This window comes from Podarcis melisellensis, assembly GCF_964234715.1.
Source record: "Podarcis melisellensis genome assembly, chromosome: 7".
In the NCBI taxonomy this organism is placed as follows: Eukaryota; Metazoa; Chordata; class Lepidosauria; order Squamata; family Lacertidae; genus Podarcis; species Podarcis melisellensis.
Window position 1 is genome coordinate 12398770 of NC_138539.1, and position 23258 is coordinate 12422027.

The following is a 23258-nucleotide window of genomic DNA, read 5'->3' on the forward strand; positions in this document are numbered from 1 at the left end:
ATTGGGGGGTGGGGGGTTATGTTACGTTGTAAATAAAATTCTAATAATATTTTTTTAATGTGTTTATGGGATACAGTTTATTGGTTTGTTTTTGTTCTTGCTTTATTAGTTATTTCTCAGTTTGTATTTTTATGTCGAAGATCGCTGGGATCTTCGGATGAAGGGCAACAAAGAAATTTTAAATAATAATACAGAAGAAGGTAGCCCTATATAGGGAAGTTTTTTAATGCTTCAAGTTTGCTGTGTTTGATGTTTTTGTTTGCTGGAAGCTGTCCAGAATGGCTGGGGCAACCCGGTGAGATGGGTGGCTTATATTAGTAGTAGTAGTAGTAGTAGTAGTAGTAGTAGTAGTAGTGTTTTGGGATTGGCCAGGCTTTGTGTATATATATAAATACTGGTTGGTGCTTTGAGTCGCTGCTTACCATCTCGTGGGCTGCCATGCAGAGATTACTGCAAAACCCAAGAGAAACCCTTGGAAGCAAAAGCTGCTCTTCCAAAACCAAAGCCTCCCAGGAGGGAGACGGGCAGCGGAAGGGGTGCAGGATAAAATCTGCCAACCTCTGGCCCTGGAATTGAGCGCTTCTTGTTGCTAGGCCAAAGGGGACGGCGCAGCAACCCAAACCAACCGCAGCTGGATGGATCTGCACACTCTGCAATAATTATTCAGCTAAATCACAAGGCCCTCTTCTGTGCTTCGCAACCCAACATTTGGCTGCCTCGTCTTTTCCACACACACACACACACACTCTCACTGCCAGGCAAGAGAGATAGAAGACAAGCCCACCCCCCCTCCGCCAGCCCAGTAATTTGGGGGGGGGGGAGAGAGGAAAGCTGCAACAGAAGCCAAAGAATGGCAGCCTAGCATGTAATTACTTTGAACAGGAAAAATAACCTCCCTCTCAGTAGGCTTTCCAGTTTAAGAACAAAATCACCACGAAAGGGGGGGGGGGGCAAAACCACAAAATTCCCTGGGTCCTCTTTTTACTTTAGTAGTCTACAATGTTTAAAAGCAGCAGAGGGCTTTAAAAAAAATCAAATCAACAGTGCTAACAGCGTTCGTTTTGTCCTGAAGTTTCTGCAGGAAATAGCAGCCCTCTAAGCCCCTGTCACAATACAAGCCCATCTAGTTTAGTATTGTCTGCACTGATTGGCAGCAGTGTTCCATGCAGAGGTCTCTCCCCCTGCAACCTGGGCCTGTCGGGGGATTGAGCCCAGGGGTTTCTGCATTCAAAGCTAGACCTTTCCTCAGACGCTCAAGAACTGCCGTAAGGGCAGTAGCTAAAAGAGCAAGGACGAAGCGCAACTCCTGGTTTCCTGGAAGACGGACCCAGAAAACTCTCTTGGGTTCCTGTTGCGTAAAAAAAGAGACTCTGTCCAGTCTCTTTCAACGCAACAAGCAGTTGAAAGGCTCCTGACTTACCTTACAGCACTACTGAGAGGACCATTAGGTCCAGTCGTGGCCGACTCTGGGGTTGCGGCGCTCATCTCGCTTTATTGGCCGAGGGAGCCGGCGTACAGCTTCCGGGTCATGTGGCCAGCATGACTAAGCCGCTTCTGATGAACCAGAGCAGTGCATGGAAACGCCGCTTACCTTCCCGCTGGAGCGGTACCTATTTATCTACTTTGACGTGCTTTTGAACTGCTAGGTTGGCAGGATCAGGGACCGAGCAACGGGAGCTCACCCCGTCGCGGGTATTCGAACCGCTGACCTTCTCACTGGCAAGTCCTAGGCTATGTGGTTTAACCCACAGCGACACTCACGTCCCTCCATAAATCAGTAGAGATCACCAAATCCTGACTGGCCTCAGTACACAGCGCAAAATGGTTCTCACCATGACCCTGGGGGTTAAACCTAGGAATGATCAAATTTTAAAGTCAGAAGGGACCCCGAGGGTCATCTAGTCCAGCCCCCTGCAATGCAGGAATCTCAGCTAAAGCATCTATGACAGATGTCAATCCAACCTCTGCTTAAAAACCTCCAACGGAGGAGAGTCCACCACTTCCCGAGGGAGTTTCTTGATTTCAAATCAGTTTATTTCAAACGTTTCTCTTTTTTGCCTCTCAATCACCAGGTTGTCTGAGCTGGCTAATGATGGTGGTGATGATGATGAAATTTTGCCAAATCTCTAGCTTTTTAGGTTTCAGCGTGTATTGCTCCCACGCTGTCAAGTCACAACCGTATCATCTTGAACAGGCACAGGCAAACTTGACCCTCCAGATGTTTTGGGACTACTGGATAGGGGTGATGGGAGTTGTAGTCTCGAAACATCTGGAGGGCCGAGTTTGCCTATGCCTGGACTAGAAACTTGAGGCACTAAAAATAAAAAGGGATTTCCGAATGCCGTGTCCGTGAGCTGCAGGCCTTCATTTTAGCACATGAGCTAGGAATTCAGCCTAACTCAAACTCTGAGCAGACACTTGGACACTGCCCCTGAGAAGTACTAGCAGCAGCAGCAGTCGAAAAAGCATTTCAAGCAAATGAAGGACCAGCTGATGCACAGCCTAAAGTTTCCAGATAACCCCTAATTTTAAGGCGACTTCCCCATTATTCACATGGGCGACAGAAGCTGTGCATAACAGAACAGACCTTTCTTTCAGAACATCCCAGCCCCGTAGCAATCAAGGGAAAAGGCACAAGCAGCGCCAGTGTGTCCCTTCTCCTGGAACCTCTGGCTCGGAAATCCCATTTACTGGCATTTAAACATGACGATAAACGGTCTTGGCACCTGAAATGCCAGGTGGGGAGAAGACATCCAGTCCGTCGTTTTAAGAACAGAGGCTTCGAGCATCTGTGAGAGAAATGGTTCTATTTGCACTTAATCTAAGCAGGGGAAAGAATAGTTTGCCTTTTCTCTTTAGGAAGAAGATCTGGGTGGTTGTTGTTTTCTCATGCCCATAACCCTTTAAACAGCAAAGAAGCAAAACCTTCAGAAGGGCCAAAGCCATTTAAAAAAGCAAAAAGCGAAGCATGCAATTTACTCGGCGTTCAACTTAGATGACCTGGAAGATTCATGGTCTGAGGGAGGCAGGAGCAGAGCTCATTTCGCGCCAAACATCGGTGGACGCAGCTGCCAGCGCCGTGAACTTGGAATAAGCACTCTTCCCCGACATGGAAATAGCCTCAGTGGGCACCAGTTTCCTGGAAAAATGCTGTTTGGCTGAAGCGAGCCAAGCGTTTAGCTCGCTCGCTCGCTCCCGCTCTCTCTCTCCATCCTGCAAAGCTCACAGAGAAAGCCGCTGCCTGCTACATAACAAACGCTGGAGAATCCATCTTCAGGTTTGCACCCTAAAAACGCCCCTACGATCGTCAGTGCCACAAGGAAGCAGCCATGTTTGTGCAAAATGAATAAGCCCCGTCGCCTGCAGATCCCTGCAGAAGCTAGCAGGCCTTCTGCAAGGTCTATATAAAGGGCCTGACCCAAGGTGACTTCAGAGACTATCTCCATTTCGAGCAGGGAGCCAAGACACGGGAAGGCGTTGGGACCATCGTCCCATTGCTAAGCTCCTCTACCTCCCCAAAGATGCACCAAGGCTGCTATTCAACACACTTGCAAGATGTCGGTTGAGAGCAGCAACATGGCTGAAAATGTGGTGCTTTGCCCCAATTTCCTTGAACTCACTGGCACCTCTAATGAGGACCCCTCCATCGATAGCTCACACGGCAGAGAATGAGATTCTTAATCTCAGTAGTGTGGGTTTGAGCCCCACTTTGGGTGAAAGATGATAATGATAATGATAAATTTTATTTATACCCCGCCCTCCCCAGCCAAGATCCGGTTCAGGGCGGCTACCACCACATATAAAAACAATTGATTGAAATGCAGATTAAAAAACAAGATTAAAATGCAACATTAAAACATTAAAATGCAGCCTCATTTCAGGGGAAACTCAATCAAAAACTTTTTGGGGGATGAAAACGTCACGTCTTCAGCAAGGCTAACTATCCAGACTGGTCCTACATGGGGCAGGAAAAAGCCAGGGAAGTCCCCAAATAGGAGTTCCAACAGAGAAGGAGAAAGGAGTTGGCCTCTTTGTCCCTTCCAACTCAACAAGTTTGTGATTCCGATGTTGTTGTTTTTCCCCAGCTGTAACCCCATCCCTTTGGCCACCATTATGACAACAAGGAATGAAGGTGATGGACTATATGGAATTGGCGAAAATGACCGGCAGGATTCGAGACCAGGGAGAAGAGTCAGTGGAGGAAGATTGGAAGAAATTTAAAGACTATTTGCAGAGATATTGTAAAATTAAGGAATTTTAGAATAATGTTGGATTGGAACTAAGTGGTTTCTAGCTGTGATGGGTTAAAAGAATATGAAAAAATGGGTTTATATAAGTAAAAATCTAAGATTGTAATAATTTAAGAATAAGATTTGGGTAGTAAAAAGAGGGAAAGAAATTGTTGAATTAATAATTTGATTTGGAATACAAAAAAGGGTGGTATGAGGAGGTCCGAGAAACAAGTAAATGAAAAATAAGGAGATGGAATGATTGATTGTTTTTAACAATTTTTGTTGGATATTTTTTTATTTTTTTTATTTTTTGTAATGTAAAATCCTTAATAAAAATTATTATAAAACATTATGACAACAAAGAGATACTCAAGGTCGCTGTAATATCAACAGCTTTCATTATACTCAACCCATGCCTTTATACCATTATGAAACTCAAACTGGTCTACAGAAGGGTCTCGGGTAATCATGAATGGATGGGCCATTATTCATCCGTAGCAAACTCCCTACTTTTCTTAGGTCTGGGGAGAGGGTGGGTATCTGCAACACCCAGCCAGCCACAGAAACCACAGCGCAGTGTCTATACAGAAGAGACAAGGGGGTCTTCTCCAACAGGCAAAAAATGTGGGGCTCATTTAGACACAGCTGTTAGGTAGTAGCTCTTCCAGAAATGTGAGCAAAGCAATTTGAGATGGGCTGGTAGTGAGGCTCGCAAGCAGGGCCGTGGAACTCCTTATTTAAAAGCCAGGGTCGCCGAATTAAAAATAGTTGAATCCACCCTTCGGCCCAAATTCAAAGTGCTCCCTTTCTGAAGCACTTCCATTGCCACCTGTACATCTCGAGAGGCACCAAAGTGACCACCGCAGGGAACAAGCCTGGGCAATGCATATGAAGGTCCTGTCCTGTCCTCCTCAGATGACAAGACTCGCCGATGTGGTCCAAAGCAAAGCAGAGCAATACGTTTGGCACCAGCTTGGCTCATAGCTGCCAACCTTCCCTTTTTTTTGCGGAAAATTCCCTTATTCCTGCGCTGTTTCCCACTGCTTCCCGGTACTATCCCGGATTGATAGATATCCCATAGACTGTCCCCAGGACAGGTGAGGCTGCTGATCCCTTATTTTCAAATCTGAAAGTTGACAGCTATGGCTTGGCTGCAGGAGTTTCTGGAAGGAGGCATACAGGGCTCCATGAGAGCACCTTAGCGACTCCGCTGTGTAGGGTTTACTCCTGAGCCTTTTCTTCCCTCAAAGATGTCCCTCAAGGCAGCAAAGGTTTAAGATCGCCCACATCTTCCTGTTCTCTCACACCGCTTACACAGTAAATCTGTACCAACCCAATGTTGTTAGGTTTCAGCTTAATTCTAAACCAGCTTGGGACAACTTTACAGTAAGGCGAGACACAAATACAGTGGTACCTCGGGTTACAGACACTTCAGGTTACAGACGCTTCAGGTTACAGACTCCACTAACCCAGAAATAGTACATCGGGTTAAGAACTTTGCTTCAGGATGAGAACAGAAATCGTGTGGCGGTGGTGCGGTGGCAGCGGGAGGCCCCATTAGCTGAAGTGGTACCTCAGGTTAAGAACAGTTTCAGGTTAAGAACGGACCTCCAGAACGAATTAAGTTCTTAACCAGAGGTACCACTGTATACCACAAAGGAAACAAACAAGCATTGCCCCAAAAGGAAAGCAAACAAATTCCAGTATGCGTGGCACTGAGAGGTAAAGAGATAAAATTTCCTCTCTGCCCAGAGTGACAGAATTGAGGGGCGTCACTCTGGTGCATGTCAACGACCCTTCCCTCCCCACCCTCGGCGGCCTGAAGCAGAGTGTTCTTCAAGCCCGGGGGAAAAAGTTATGGCCTGCAATTACATTAATGGCATAATTACTTACAATTACACACCAGAAAGAACACACTAATTATCTATATCGCCTTCGTGGCTCATGCTGTACTCCCAACTCTCGCTCTCTGCAAAGGACAAGAGGTTCACAGCTCCCAAAAAGAGAATGGCCTCATTAGAGACCCAAAGGACTCCTCTTCGCTGGAGTGGCTCATTTCTTTAACATTGGAAATGTTGATCTGGCTCTTAAGCTAGCAGTAGCAGGCAGGAGAGGCAGATATCTCTGGCTTCTCTTTGTCCAAGGACCTAAGAGACATGGATGCTGATTTCTAAAGCAGGACTGGGCAGCACTGCCCTGTCACCAGCCTCCAAAAAGCCATATACTAGAGGCAAAGTGTATGGAACAACAATTATTGGTTTTTTTACCTCTGTACAGCAAGCTAGCTTCTGCACAGACTTATGCAACCTTCTCCATGCCCCACTCAGAGAAGCAAGACACAGTGTTCGAAATTTGTCAGGCGCACTTTGCACTTGGCTATCGGCCACTTGCAACCAAGTGAAGATGCGCTAGGGTGGCGCCTGACGTTACCACCATCTGGAGGTGCATGTCTGGGGAATCATGGGATAGTTTTCACACACCCCATAGCAATCCATCTGGGATACTTTATCTCCACAATCAGAACGAACCGGATAGGTGGACTGTCCCTGGATTGAATGACATTTCTTCTTTCAGTTCTCAAAATTCTTAACTCTAGCTAAAGGTTGTCTTCTCAACGAGCCAGACATTTAACTGAGAATCAGTCACAGTCTGCCCATCATTTGAAAAATAAGACTTTTTGAGATGTCCAGGCCCCCAAATGGCGAATAATAGGCATTCTCTTTTGACAACTGTCACACCCTGGTTTAAGTAGCCATTTGGCACCTAGCTTATACAGTGGTACCTCAGGTTAAGTACTTAATTAGTTCCAGAGGTCTGTTCTTTACCTGAAACTGTTCTGAATGTGAAGCACCACTTTAGCTAATGGGGCCTTCTGCTGCCGCCGGAGCCTGATTTCTGTTCTCATCCTGAAGCAAAGTTCTTAACCTGAAGCACTATTTCTTGGTTAGTGGAGTCTGTAACCTGAAGCATATGTAACCTGAGGTACCACTGTACAGTCATACCTTAGATCACAAACGATTGTTCCAGTTTGCCAACGTTCTTTCGGAACCCAAACGTCCGACGAGGCTTCCGCAACTTCTGATTGGCTGCAGGAGCTTCCCGCAGCCAATCAGAAGTTGTGATTTAGTTTTTGAACATTTTGGAAGTCGAACGGATTTTCGGAATGGATTCCGTTCAACTTCCAAGTTGAGACTGTATATCTGAGTTTCTACCACTGAGCAAGAGGCATATTGTTAATTGTTTCCCTCAGTTTCTAATAATAAAAAGAGCTGCAACCACCACGGCAGATTTCTTGAGGGGTGGGTCCTTATTTAATCTTCCAGCAGAGAGAGAAATTGAGAGAGAGCTGTGTTTAAATGCTAGACAACTCTGGGCAAAGGTGAAGGAGGCTCTGTGACTGCGGTCCTGCTATGACTCCTCAGCAGCATGTTACACAAACATCTCCCTCTCCTTGCCAAGCCAGATTTCAACACAAGTCTGAGATTCACATGCTTCTTTCTGTCAGGGGAATGGGCCAGCACAGCCTTGGCTGCCGTCTTCTGTGTCCTCATTCACCTTCCTCACGCTGCCCAGGCGAGAAGGAGGGAATTCAGCACAGAAAAATGGTGAGGAAATAAAATTTAAAAATCCCTTTAATATCCAAACATCTACCCTTGTCGTCCGTTCCATCAAACAGCTGGGCGTCTGTGAACCTTCTGCGGATCCATTTCGACAAGCCACTATTCTGGCAAGCGGACGGGAGCTCCGCTGCGGATCTGAAACTCATGGCTTTTCCACAAGCCAGCCCTGTGTTGCCGCTGTAAATAAAACACACAGCATGGAACAGAGAGACGCAGCGGGACAACTGGGCGAGGCAAAAGAAGAGAGCTGGCCTGCCTTCGGCGTCTTGCGCCAGTCAAGGACTGACAACCTGTGGGCACATTTACAAAGAAGACCAGTGTTAGAAATTCCCCAGGGGCCAGGCGCATTTTGTGACTGAGGCAAGTCCAACTGCAACCACATGGAGATCTCTGGAATGCCAGGGTGGTGACTGACATCTCCATCTGGCTGGCCCCACTAGCTTTCTTCAGGAGATAAGCCTGTTTACTGAATTTATATCCACCTTTTCCTGCAAGAGGTACAGTGGTACCTCGGGTTAAGAACTTAATTCGTTCAGGAGGTCTGTTCTTAACCTGAAACTGTTCTTAACCTGAGGTACCTGGTTGGCTAATGAGGCCTCCTGCTGCTGCCACACGATTTCTGTTCTCATCCTGAAGCAAAGTTCTTAACCTGAGGTAATATTTGTTAGCGGAGTCTGTAACCTGAAGTGTATGTAACCTGAGGGTACCACTGTACATGATTCACCCATCTCCTCAGTTAAGCCCTACAACAACCCTGTGAGGTACATTAAGAAACTTATGATTGACTCCAAGGTCACCCAATGAGCTTCATGACCGAGTGGGGATTTGAACCCGGAGCTCCCAGATTTATGTCCGACACTCTAATCACTACAGTGGTACCTCGGGTTAAGAACTTAATTTGTTCCAGATACCTGTTCTTAACCTGAAACTGTTCTTAACCTGAGGTACCACTTTAGCTAATGGGGCCTCCTGCTGCCGCCGTGCAATTTCTGTTCTCATCCTGAAGCAAAGTTCTTAACCCAAGGTACTATTTCTGGGTGAGCAGAGTGTTTAACCTGAAGAGTCTGTAACCTGAAGCGTCTGTAACCCGAGGTACCACTGTACACCCCCCTGGCTTCTCAGAGTATTTCTGCTATGGGGCAACTCTATAAATTAAGTAGGTAAACAAATATGGGGAGAAAGCAAAATTCCACTTAGAGAAGGATCTGAAATATTTTCCTGGAAGCCTGAATTTGTTTAATTCGGGATTGTTTGATGTGATGTTTTAGCATGTTGTAAACCACACTGAGAGTCCCTTGAGAGTCCCATGGACTACAAGAAGATCAAACCTATCCATTCTGAAGGAAATCTACCCTGAGTGCTCACTGGAAGGACGGATCCTGAAGCTGAGGCTCAAATACTTTGGCCACCTCATGAGAAGAGAAGACTCCCTGGAAAAGACCCTGATGTTGGGAAAGATGGAGGGCACAAGGAGAAGGGGACGACAGAGGACGAGATGGCTGGATAGTGTTCTCAAAGCTACCAGCATGAGTTTGACCAAACTGCGGGAGGCAGTGGAAGACAGGAGTGCCTGGCATGCTCTGGTCCATGGGGTCACGAAGAGTCAGACATGACTAAACGACTAAACAACAACAACAAACCACACTGAGATGTTTTCTTTAAAGTATAAAGCAGTATGGAAGTGATATGAAAAAAATCATAACAATAATAAATCTCATGGGGGGAATGATGCCTAGATATTTTGTTGCGATGCCATTTGGCGATTTGTTTATATGCCTGAGTTTCTAACATTGAATGCATTTCACAATCAAAACAATGCCAGAGCGACTTCCGCATAACACCCTAAGACAACAACAACACAATAGCAAACTGCAAAAGGAAACATTTCAGCTCTATAAATGTAACATGATTACATCATACCTTCTGGCAACAGGAAAAATAACAAGGCAGGATAATTGTTTCAGCTTTAACACCTCTCCCAAGCTATTGCTCACAGTCCCTTTCCTCCAGCACTTTGTTATAAGACTTTTTTCAGAGGGCCAGATTTGATGAAGTGAACATGCATGAGGGCTGACCAAAGTTGTTGTGTTTTTTTTTTAGGGTTTTAAGTTTACCCAAAAGTTTTGAGCATTTTTTATTTTATTTTTAGGATTTAATCCCAGAGTTGTTGAGCTTTTAGGATTGAAGTTGCTGGGCTTTTTCTAGGATTTTGCCCCAGGACATATACTACCACGGGGACCAGATTGAATCGACTGGCGGGCCAGATTAGGCCCCCGAAACGGACTTTGGACGTGCCTGGTCTGACACATCTAAAGCCCCCTTCTCACACTGGCAACCCCAATGCATGGAGAGCATGAGCAGAATTCCACTTGCCATGCATACATTCATAGAATCATAAGAGCTAGAAGGGACCCGAGGGTCATCTAGTCCAACCCCCTGGAATGCAGCCATCTCAGCTAAACAACACACACAACGTGGCAGGCTGTATGTAACTACAGTCGTACCTCGGGTTAAAGACGCTTCAGGTTGCGTTTTTTCGGGTAGCGGACCGCCGAAACCTGGAAGTAGCGGAATGGGTTACTTCCAGGTTTCGGCAGTCGCGCATGCGCAGAAGTGCTAAATTGCGCTTTGCGCATGCGGAGAAACGCCGAATTGCAACCCGTGCGTGCACAGACGCGGGTTGCGAACGCCGAGTGTTGTGAACGTGCATCCCGCACTGATCATGTTCGCAACCCGAGCGTCCACTGTATATAAATTCTTTTATAAAATTATTTTTAAAGTTCTTTTTAAAATACGATTCAACATACCATATCAAAATATGTGGTTCTGTAGACCGACTTATCTCAGCTAAAGCATCCATGACAGATGGCCATCTTGCCATAGGATCGCCATCATAGGCATAACAAGCATTTGGGGGAGAAACCCAACAGAATGGTTTCAAAAAGAGAGAACTTTGGATCTGGACTGAAGGATAGATGCAACCATTTTTAATGCAGCGGCTCTGGCCTTTAAATAAAGTTGGTGGTTTGAGATGGGTGTGGGCAGGATTCCTACATTGCAGGGGGTTGCAGATGATCTTGGGGGGCCCTTCCAACTCTACAATTCGATGGTTCTATTATTCTGCCCGATTTGCATAGTTTACCTTTCGCCCAAACCAAACAAATTATTAACAGAGGCTGTGGCCAGATTTCTCTTTCTGGCTGCAAAACTACGCAAGGAAATATCCCCCAGGTTAAACTTATCCTGTCTGGCCGCCGTTCTCATACATCACAATTTTAATCTGTTTACATCTTTTATGTTTTTCAACTCACTCTTCACAACCACAATTTAAGGTTTCATGTTGTGCACCTTATTTCAGATACCCCTGGTAATTTTGTATCGTTTATGTATCACAACCGAATTTAATGTATCTTCCATGTTGTGATTTTACTTATACAGTTTCATTTTGTCTATGACTACATAGCAAACCGTCTGTAATCTGTACTAGGCTTGTAAATAACCACTCACACAGGAAGAGCAGGAATGGTCTACAGGGATGCTGGACTTTAAACTGGGTCAAAATGGATCATTGCTTTTATTTCAATCCATTGTTGTGACTTCTCCGGAAGGCTGATTAATCTGCCGAGCATCATCAACATTTGACCGTTATGTAGTCAGAGACAGGGCCTTCTCAGTGATGGCACCTGGACTCTGGAATTCTCTATGCTAGGAAGTGAACCACTTCTGGAGAGCGAAAACTGCCTTGTTTCTTCTGTTAGCCTTTCAACACTGAATTATATTATTTCCTTTCATCTATCCTTTCTTTTAAAAAAAAATGTCGATGCTGGCTGTCTTACATTTTCCTTGTTTTGGTATGATTCTTTCCTTTAAAAAAGGAGGGGCTGTACGTATTTGCCCTGCAAACTGCTCTGGTGGAGTTTTTAACCAAATCCCACCACATACAATATTAAGAAATGAAGCCAAAAAAAAAGACAACCCATAAATCAGTAAAGGTAAAAGGACCCCTGAACATTAGCTCCAGTCGTGGCCGACTCTAGGGTTGCGGCGCTCATCTCACTTTACTGGCCGAGGGAGCCAGCGTACAGCTTCCAGGTCATGTGGCCAGCTTCCGGGTCATGTGACTAAGCCGCTTCTGGCGAACCAGAGCAGCACACGGAAACGCCATTTACCTTCCCACCAGAGCAGCACCTATTTATCTACTTGCACTTTGATGTGCTTTCGAACTGCCAGGTTGGCAGGAGCAGGGACCAAGCAACAGGAGCTCAACCTGTCACAGGGAATTGAACCGCCGACCTTCTGATCAGCAAGTCCTAAGCTCTGTGGTTTAACCCACAGCGCCACCCACGTCCCTCCATAAATCAGGAGAGATCACCAAATCCTGACTGGCCTCAGTACACAGCCCAAACTGGTTCTCACCCCTGCATGGGGGTTTGGGGGAGGATGGAAGAGGGGTACAAGCAAAGGCCCTTAGACAGTCCCCTCTTCCACCTCTCCAAAGCCCTGCTGCCAACGTGCTTGCCTTTTCCCCCTGTGCTCAAACTGGCAGAGGTGTAGTGGTTAAAGGTGCCAGACTAGTTCCTGCGAGACACCGGGGCTCAAACCTTACTCAGTCAAAATGTTCACTGGAGCCACTCACTGTCTCTTAGCCTACCTCACAGGGTTGCTGTGAGGAGAAAACGGAGAGGCTGAGAAGCAGGCAAGGCTTGAGCTCCTTGGGAGAAAAGATGGAATATAAATGTAATAATTAACAGCAAAAAATGCCCAGGGGGAGATCGTGCATGGTGGGCAGGGGGCAGCCTGAAGGAGCGACTCCACCCCAATCGTTCTGCCCGGACACTGAGGTCCAGTGCCAAGGGCCTTCTGGCGGTACCCTCACTGCGAGAAACCAAGTTACAGGAAACCAGGCTGAGGGGCTTCTCGGAAGTGGCACCCGCCCTGTGGAACGCCCTCCCACCAGATGTCAAGGAGAACAATTACCAGACTTTTAGAAGACATCTGAAGGCAGCCCCGTTTAGGGAAGCTTTCAATGTTTAATAGACTATTGTATTTTAATATTTTGTCAGAAGCCGTCCAGAGTGGCTGGGGAAACCCAGCCAGATGGGTGGGGTATAAATAATAAATTATCATAATATTATTATCCATGGGAAGCAACACCAACAAGAAAGACCATGATGAGTGTGGCAGTGGGCTCCCTTGCAGAGGTGTGGGCCTCAGCAGTTGCCCAAATATTCCTGCCCCCCTTATGGAACTCTCCATCCCTGAAATAAGCAGGACGGCCCAATCTGCTTTTGCTCCAAAGCCATCCTGCAGGATTCACAGAACAGGCATCTTACGGTTGCTAGGAAACCAGAGGATGCAATTTCCAACCACCTTTAGACTGTGCTCTATTCCCCAGGATGGTCAACATTACACAGCCAGGCCTGGAGGTACCAGCAGCACCTGTCACAAATGGACAGGTAAGAGAATGGACAGGGCAGGAGGGGCTGCTATAAGATACGGTTTGCATTAAAGGTAAAGGGACCCCTGACCATTAGGTCCAGTTGTGACCGACTCTGGGGTTGCGGCACTCATCTCATTTTATTGGCCGAGGGAGCCGGCGTACAACTTCCGGTCATGTGGCCAGCATGACTAAGCCGCTTCTGGCGAACCAGAGCAGCGCATGGAAACGCCATTTACCTTCCCGCCAGAGCGGTACCTATTTATCTACTTGCACTTAGATAAATGCTTTCAAACTGCTAGGTTGGCAGGAGACGGTTTGCATTACAGCCCAGCAAAATCCTGACAGATGTGAACGGGATCCGTTCTGCAGCCCCGTTCGCATCCCGAACAGAACGCAAGACGCGATGGCGCGTGTCGCCGCTAGCGCGTGCGACGTCATTTTGAGCACCTGCGCATGCACGAGCAGCAAAACCCAGAAGTAACGCGTTCCGTTACTTCCGGGTTCCCGCGGAGCGCAACTCGAAGCAATCAACCCGAAGCGCATTCAACTCGAGGTATGACTGTAGTAGAAGGAAGAGAGCCTCAGGAGCACTCACAAATTAGGGGAGGAATGGACTGAAGACAAGGAAACAAACATGAATTTGGCATTTTGATTCACAGAGACACCACCTTTGCAGGAGGACATCAAATCATGGTTCCGTATCACAACCAGGAAGAGAAAGCAATACAATTTGGAAATTAAAATTGCCAGTCAGAATGGGCAAGGAAGGAGGCGCTGGATTAAGCTGGCCTTGTTTACGTACTCAATTCACATTCATATCAGGCCAGAAAAAGCGTTTTCAACACAAACGAGGTAGGATTTTATATATATATATATATATATATATATGAGCTTGCAAAGCAGAGAAGGCCACTGGAATCGGGTTAAATGACAGCTAGTGACACAGCCCAGCACTCAGGTCTACAGAAACTCAAAACCTAGGTTTTACTGGTGGAAACTGAACGTAAGAGAAACCAAGATTTAAATCCCTATGAAATTATGAAGCTCCATGGGAGGCAAATCACGATTTGACCTCACAAGGCTGCTGCAAGCATAAAATACATATACAAGCATCCTGGACTTTCAGGGGGAAATGTGAGAACATGCCACTGCTACACAAGAGAAGATCAGAAAACAAATTGGAAAAGAAAGCTTTGCATGAGACCGGAGGAAAATACTCAGGACGTCTGTTGCCATTTTGGTCACAGAGCACAGTTTGGTGTGGGGAAGATGGAGCAAATCTTCCATTTTGTGTTACGACAATCAGAGAACATAATTGACAAAGCCACAAGACTTTGACATCCGATTTCAGAGGGATGTAGGAATTCAAAACGTTCATATTTTAAAAGATTGCACACACCCCACTCCTCAAAGTGTCACAGAGCACTAGAACTACTTTGAAATCCTTCCCTCCAAATATATAGAGAAAACTTCTACGGAAATATGGCAACTTTAAAAAAATGCAGATCCCGCACCTTTACGTATATATATATATATACACATATACATTCCGTTGCCATATATATATAGCGCGGTTCCATTCTGCAGAGAGCTCATAAAGATGCAAAAGCTGGATTTTTAAAAGTGTTTTATATATATATATATATATATATATATATATATATATATATATATATATAATAAAAATATATAATGTATATTTTTATGCAAAACAAATTTATTGCAAAACGATTTGCTGGTTCCTTCCAATTCACACCGGTTGCGATTACAAGTTTAAAGCGTAAAAGACGCATATTTTTACAGCGCAACCCTACTCCCCGAATGCAAAGGGGGCTTACTCCCAAGTAAAGTTATATTTGCAGTAAATAAAATTAGTGCTTAAAAAATAAGTGCATACAGGATGGCAGCCGTAAAATGATTACAAAAAAAGGAAATGCTTCTGTCACAGGAGTTGCTGGATGACTAATTCTGTGGCTAATAAATATGGACCAGCATAAACATGTCCCAACTTGTCAATGTGAAGTAGTTTTTAGAGGTGTCACTGCAGACAAAAATCCTCATAATCCTTTTCCTACCTCATTATCAAAGGTTTCCCTCTGATGCCATTTTGAATTTGATCTTCAACTATGCTTCTGTCTTTTAATGTTTGTTTTTTTAAAAAATACAACACAGAAATGTCAAAATAAAAATTGAAAATGTGACCTATTATTTGCACAGGCAAGATTTTCCTCCCCCCTTTTTTTTTTTAGTTCTGGTTCTTAAGGATGGAAGACTACCCAGGGTACAATCCTATACATGCCTACCAAATATCTGTCTAACCAGATTGGATCCAGAAGTCATTGGTTTTAACAGGAGTGGAGTTAGCCACGACTAATTTCTTGGATTGCTTTCAACGGGACCTGAAGTGTAGCAAACTTAGCCTGGATCCAAACCATAGCGTTCAATGGAGTTTGGTCCGAGGAAATCAGGCTTTGGATTGCAGCCTAAAGAAAAGAAAAAACTGTTTGCTTTATTCTCGAGCGATTTCGGGTCAAAAAAAATGGCCAGGCATTTTAAAAAATGGTTATTTACGGCCTATCATAGGCTGCCTAATATAGCTGCTACATTATTTGGTATGGACATGTGTCATTTTTAATATGTATTTATATACAGTAATACTCTGTTCCTGGAAAGTGTACAGGCGAAGGAGGTTTGCAGATATTTTAATTAAATAAAAATAATAAATACGCAAATCTCCTTGCAGTAAAGATGCAGCTCATTGGACGAGGAGGGGGTGAGCTAGATGACTTTAAGGCCTATGTCAGAAGGAGAAAATCCTTGTATTGTGTCTTTGGGGTTCTATTTTTTTTTGGGGGGGGTCTCGATTTAAGGTGGGGAGGCAGAGAGAGAAGATGAGGGAAAACATCACAGCCAACAAAGGTGGCTGCACGATGGAAGGCCTAGAAACATCTCCCAAGATTGCATCCGAAACTGTACTTTGGACCAAGGCAGAAGTGTTTGTTCCTATGGACGTGCGCGCGTGCACATCGGCGACAAAGATGACGGCCCCGATCCTGCTGGAAGCAAAAACCCCGTCCGAGTTTCCCCTACGGTATAGGGTGGGCTACAGACAGAGGGAGAAAGAGAGAGGAGAAGGAGATCTAAGTACACAGTAAAGTTGCCCGATTCCAAAAGTAAAGCAAAACGAAAAAACGAGTTTTCCGGGCATCTCGCTAGCGCATATATATATATGGAAAAGGGGGAGAATAGTCATTATGTGCACAAGGCCAGGAGCCGGAGATCTATATGTGGGGGGGGGGGGAGGAAATGGAGGGGGAATGGGCAAAGAAAGCAAGACGTGCCATTTCCCCATCCCTCCTCGAGGGTCCCCGATTTCTTTATTGATTTCGCCAGCACGGCTCTTTCCTTTGCGCGCTTCCAGCCATCGTGGCCGCGGGTCTGCATCCCGGTCCCTTTCTTCTAAACGTGCCATTTAAAACACACACACACACACACATATAGTTAGCTAAAGAGCTTTGAAGGAGAGAAGGGAGCGGGGGGGGGGGCAAATACAGGAGAGAGATATAAATATAGCACGGAGCAAGACCTCTCCCCCCCCCCTCACCCTTCTTGCACGCACAAAAAAAGCACGCGGCGCGATTGCCAGACGCGGCCACCTGCAAACTTCTCGCTCGGTTTGTTTAGAAAGCAAAGCCCCATTAAATGACAAGGAAAGGGGGAGGGGAGCCCTTCACTCTCTCTTTCTTGCCCCCCACACCCCCCCGCATGCATCTGCAGCAACCTCCCCTCCCCCACCGCAAGCTTGACTTACCACGCATCTTTTTTTCCCCCCAGGCCACGCAAGTCTCCTTTTTCCCCCGAACAAATCCTCGAAGCGTTTTGCAAAGTTGCTGGCCGTTTCCGGCCCGAGGCTGCCCCTTTCCTTAGATGTGCATGTGTTTCAAAAAAAAAAAGAATATAAATCCGATGCATATATAAAATGCAAAAAAAAAAAAATCAAGAGCCGAGCGGGGAGGGGGAGCAGCAGTGCAGGCCGCTGCCGCTCCGAGCTCGGCGGCTTGCTGCCCATGTGCTCGACGGAGCACGCGCTCGCCTGAATGGAACGTTGTGCAGGCAGGAGGACCTGTGACGTCACGGCCCCCAGCAGCTGATCCAGCCCCGTTGGCTGCGCTGCTGCTGCTGCTGCTGCTGCTGCTGCGCTTCGACAGACGCTCTGCAAGGGAGCTTGGGTTGCTTTTAGCGCTAGCAGAGCTTTGCATTCGCCTATATACGTTGCGTAATGGAAATCGGAGGGAAAGAGAGAGAGACCAGCACGCGCGCAAGCGTCTGCAGTTGCTTACTTTTATTTATTTATTTATTTATAATACTGGCTGACTTCTTTTCCGTTACCCACTCCTAACCAGGGCTGGATTTAGGTGGGATGAGGTCCTAAGCTACTGAAGGTAATGGGGCCCTTTATATGTCCAGCTGTCCTTTGTCAACAACAAATTGTCCCTCTTTTCGTGTTGAATATATGCTATATGATAATATATGGACCTAATAGGTATCTAAAGCCATTTGCACATGTTGCCATGCAACCATTCCATGCAGAATGTAGGCACCCTATACAGTGGTACCTCTGGATGCGAACGGGATCCGTTCCGGAGCCCTGTTCGCATCCTGAAGCGAATGTAAGATTCATCTGCGCGTGTGCGGGTCTCGTTTCGTCGCTTCCACGCATGCGCATGACGTCATTTTGAGCGTCTGCACGAGCAGCGAAAGACGGAAGTTGCTCTGTTCATTGGCGTAGCGGGGGGTGCAGGGGGGGCCAGCCGCACCGGGCGCAACATCTGGGGGTTAGGGTTAGGGGGCACAAATCCACACGTTAGGGGGTGCAAATTACTTGCCTTGCCCCGGGTGCTGACAACCCACGCTACGCCACTGGCTCCGTTACTTCCAGGTCACCACAGAGCGCAACCCAAAAATATTTCAGCTGAAGCATATTCATCCCGAGGTGTGACTGTATATAGAAATGAGCAAACCAGTGATATTTTAGGGAGCAGGCTAGCAGGCGGGACCCATTACTTACATCATAGGAGCCTACAGAACACAAAACACTGTTGCCCATACGTAGGTTTTATTTTATTTGTTTTTTATCTTATATTTTGGAAATGTACATTCAGATTGTTTTTTCCTTTAATTCTTTTGGGGGCCCCAAGAGAGTGGGGCCCTAAGCTATAGCTTATTTAGCTTATACGTAAATCCGGCACTGTTCAGAGGTACAGAATACTGCTTTGGAACATGTGGGGGTCCATTGAAACCCCCAAAGGCTCACTCCTCTATCCTCTCCCGAGGCAGATGGATGCCAGCCTGATGACCCACCACTGCACAAACCCTGCTCTCTCGAAGGGTGCAAGAGCAGTCTGCTGCATTTGGTCTGGCCACTTGGCTCCAAGCTTTCCTATTTTATTCTCTGGGCCTGTCTCAATTTTCTGGTGATTGACCAGAACTGTCTCCAGGGAGAAGGAAGGGACACCAGGCCCAGGACTGCAAGTCCTCCAGATCCTCTTATCTTTCCCCAGTGCAAGATCCTCTTATCTTTCTCACTACAGTGGTACCTCGGGTTACATACGCTTCAGGTTACAGACTTCGCTAACCCAGAAATAGTACCTCGGGCTAAGAACTTTACCTCAGGATGAGAACAGAAATCGTGTGGAGGCAGCGGGAGGCCCCATTAGCTAAAATGGTGCTTCAGGTTAAGAACAGTTTCAGGTAAAGAATGGACCTCTGGAACTAATTAAGTACTTAAGCCAAGGTACCACTTTAGTGATGTTTCGCACCCTAAATATCTTCCTCTAGCTAGGCTTTGCCCTACAACTCATTCCATCTACTTGCCTGGATGGAAGACAGAGAGGCATGTGTGAGTCTGCATAGAAACAAATCTACTGTACAAAGGTATTATTTGCATATGTTGCTACACCTTCTTTATCCTCTAAGGCATGCGGGTGGCGCTGTGGTCTAAACCACTGAGCCTCTTGGGCTTGCCAGTCAGAAGGTCAACGGTTTGAATCCCCGTGATGGGGTGAGCTCCCGTTGCTCGGTCCCTGCTCCCGCCAACCTAGCAGTTCGAAAGCACACCAGTGCAAATAGATAAATAGGTACCACTGTGGCGGGAAGGTAAACAGCATTTTTGGCTTCTGTCACGTTGCTCTGTTGTGCCAGAAGCGGTTTAGTCCTGCTGGCCACATGACCCAGAAAGCTGTCTGTGGACAAACGCCGGCTCCCTCGGCCTGAAAGCAAGATGAGCGCCGCAACCCCATAATCGCCTTAGACTGGACTGAACCTTCCGGGGTCCTTTACCTTTTACCTTTATCCTCTGACTCCGCCCACCACTGATATGTGGCCCTCAAACTGAAAATGTTTTCGTGTCCCTGCACTATCTCTGTACGTGTCTTTGCTCTATGCAGAGATTTTGAGGAGGGGTGGCTTTTCATTGTTTTGGAAAAAGTAAAAGCAGGTTTCTAACATTTGCAGAACTCAAGAAACTGCTAGGCAATACATTCAGGCACTATTCTCCCTTGTTTCTGTGAGAATCCAGCCTACTTCCTCCTCTTCTTGAGGTTTGTAGCCAGCAGTGCAGCAATAAAACAGCTGCCATATTTGCAAAGCTAAGCAGGATCTGGTCTGGTTTCAGAACGGATGGGAGACTGAATGCTGAGATTCCTGCGTTGCAAGGGGTTGGGCTAGATGTCTCTCAGGATTCGCTTCCAACTCGACAGTGCTATGCTTTAATGATTTCACCCCATGGAAGACAATCTGGAGGATCAGCCTTAACACTTGAAGTCACATTAAGGGCTAACCTTGAGGAAAGCAGGTCTAGCCAATTGGAACAGAAAAGAACAAAAAAGACTAGAGTGAAACTTCTGTTGTCTAGACTTCACGGTTTGTTTTTAAGCCCTTTTATGCTCAGCTTCCCTGATAGTGAAGTGATTGCTGCCCATAGAAACCAATTCAGTTGGAGTCCTGTGCCAACTCAATCACAAAAGGCAAGGACCATAGTGTTTGTTATCTTTCTAAATCAGGGTTTGTTTGATTTTTGAAGGAAAGAAATGTTGTCGTCCCCCACATTTTGTAAACATTTTTACAATATTATTATTATTATTATTATTATTATTATTATTATTATTGCTTGCCCTTCACCCTAAAGTCCCAGGCAAGGTTGCAACAATATTTAGTCTACCAATGCAGGTAAAATCCATCATTATAATATCCGTAGTGCAGCTGGTAGGATTTGGGGCTGAGAGTGGGTGGGTTATACCACCCCTGCAAGCCTTTTCTATCTCATGAAGGAGCTCAAGGCGGCATATATGGCTCTCTGTGAATGGCAGAAGAATATATTCCCATTTAAGTTATAAGCAGTTGGGCTTGGGTAGACTAGGGCAAGGAACAGGGAGCCTGTGGCCCTCTAAATGTGATTGGACATCAGCTTCTGTCGGACCCATCTAGCATAGTCAATAGCAAAGCATCAGGGACGCGGGTGGCGCTGTGGGTTAAACGACAGAGCCTAGGACTTGCCGATCAGAAGGTCGACAGTTCGAATCCCCGCAACGGGGTGAGCTCCTGTTGCTCGGTCCCTGCTCCTGCCAACCTAGCAGTTCGAAGGCACGTCAAAGTGCAAGTAGATGAATAGGTACCGCTCTGGTGGGAAGGTAAACTGTGTTTCCGTGCACTGTTCTGGTTTGCCAGAAGCGGCTTAGTCCTGCTGGCCACATGAACCGGAAGCTGTACGCCAGCTCCCTCGGCCAATAAAGTGAGATGAGCGCTGCAACCCCAGAGTCGTCTGCGACTGGACCTAATGGTCAAGGGTCCCTTTACCTTTATGGGAGCTGTAGTCCAGCAACAATTGGATGTTTGCAGGTGCTCCACTGACTTTAAGGATGGGCGCAAATACAGTGGTACCTCAGGTTAAGAACTTATTTCGATCCAGAGGTCCGTTCTTAACCTGAAACTGTTCTTAACCTGAAGCACCACTTTAGCTAATGGGACCTCCCACTGCCGCTGCACCGCCAGAGCAGGATTTCTGTTCTCATCCTGAAGCAAAGTTCTTAATCCGAGGTACTATTTCTGGGTTAGCAGAGTCTTTAACCCGAAGCGCCTGTAACCCGAGGTACCACTGTACTGCAATAAAAATAGCATAAATGACTGCACAGTTTGTGCCGGTATTAGCTTCCCCAGCTGACTTCTGTGTGTCAGACTCTTGCTAAAGACACAAGAGCGGCCTGGAGCATATTTCCTGGTTATTTGGCACCCTTGCCTCCATATAACATTTGACAGCACCTGCGAGCCTTCTGAACAGAAGCTTAACACCAAAAGCCAAACAGGTGACTATAATCAGCTAAAACTGCATGAAATGCACCCATCCGTGTTTGCCAAACCAAACAGGACTATTTTGCTGGAAATCTGGAAAGATCCAAAAGCTGTAGGGTGGCTGTTTGCACCATGCATATGCTGGAGATTTTTTACGTTGCTTTTCAATGAAGATCTCTCAAGAAACGGATTGGGAAGGATGGAACAGAGTAGCACAATTATCCTTTATTAATGACAGGAGGTTTTTTGTGGGTTTGCCCTAAGGCAGAGTGAGTAAGATGCTTCAGGCTGCTAATTTTGGGTGCCATGAAACAGCAAGTACTTGTTAGTTTCTTAGGAATGTAAGAAGAGATTGCAGGATCAGGCCAGTCAGTGGCTCATCCCATTCAGCAGTCTGCTCTCACAACAGTCAATGTGTATCTGAAGAAGTGTGCATGCACACGAAAGCTCATACCAAGAACTAACTTAGTTGGTCTTTAAGGTGCTACTGGAAAGAATTTTTTTTGTTTTGACTATGGCAGACCAACACGGCTATCTATCTGTAACAGTCAATCAGTTTCTCATGAGAAGTACATAAGCCGGAGCTGAGTGTTTTCCTGCAGCTGCTCTTCAGAAGCTTACAGCTTTTGATAGTGGAGGTAGAGCATAGCCAATCAATTTTTTAAACAATTAAGGGTTTTATTTGGTTTCAAAATTACGTGCATTGTCTCTTTTTTCAGGTTGTAGAGCAGGCATAGGAAACTCGGCGCTCCAGATGTTTTGTGACTACAACTCCCATCATCCTTAGCTAACAGGATCGGTGGTCAGGGATGATGGGAGTTGTAGTCCCAAAACATCTGGAGGGCCGAGTTTGCCTATGCCTGTTGTAGTGTCTTTTCTCTGGGTGGCTATAAAAAATTAATTAAACATTAAACATTTTAAAAAAAATAACTTTCTTATGCAGGGCTTCCTTCAGATGCCTTCTAAAGGTTGTGTACTTAACTTATCTCCTTGGCTCAGGGGGTCCCATAATTCCACAACCCTCTGACATTTCTCCCATGAAAATAGGGACGTTCTGTGGAAAAGTGCGCCATTCCAAATCAGAAACCGGGATGACTTCTGTAAATTTGGGACTGTACCTGGAAAATAGGGACACTTGGAGGGTCTGCAAGACAGGAGACCTTTGAAGGTTAGCCGTGGAGGGAATGTGGCCTGAAAATGAACTAATATAGTGGAGAAAGGGGGGGGGGCGAAAAGGTCCTTACGACAACAACACCAAAAGAGCAGCTTTTTTATCCTGCCTTCCCTGAAGGCAGCCCTGTTTAGGGAAGCTTTTAATGTTTGATGTATTAGAGTATTTTAATATATTTTTTTGGAAGCCGCCCAGAGTGGCTGGGGACGCCCAACCAGATGGGCGGGGTATAAATAAATTATTATTATTATTATTATTATTATTATTATTATTATTATTATTCCCTGTTAAGCAGGGGTCAGCAAACTTTTTCAGCAGGGGGCCGGTCCACTGTCCCTCAGACCTTGTGTGGGGCCAGACTATATTTTGGAAGGGGAAAAAATGAACGAATTCCTATGCCTCACAGATAACCCAGAGATGCATTTTAAATAAAAGCACACATTCTCATG

General features: G+C 46.0%; 1 long non-coding RNA gene across 1 annotated transcript in view; it reads right to left on the reverse strand.

The window, feature by feature from the left end:
* Nucleotides 1-17354, reverse strand: part of LOC309374235 — a 79965-nt gene extending 62611 nt beyond the window's left edge. The window contains exon 1 of the long non-coding RNA XR_014170433.1: nucleotides 17104-17354. This is a non-coding gene — a long non-coding RNA (uncharacterized lncRNA). The remainder of the gene's footprint in view (nucleotides 1-17103) is intronic.
* Between the last annotated feature and the right edge of the window lie 5904 nt (nucleotides 17355-23258).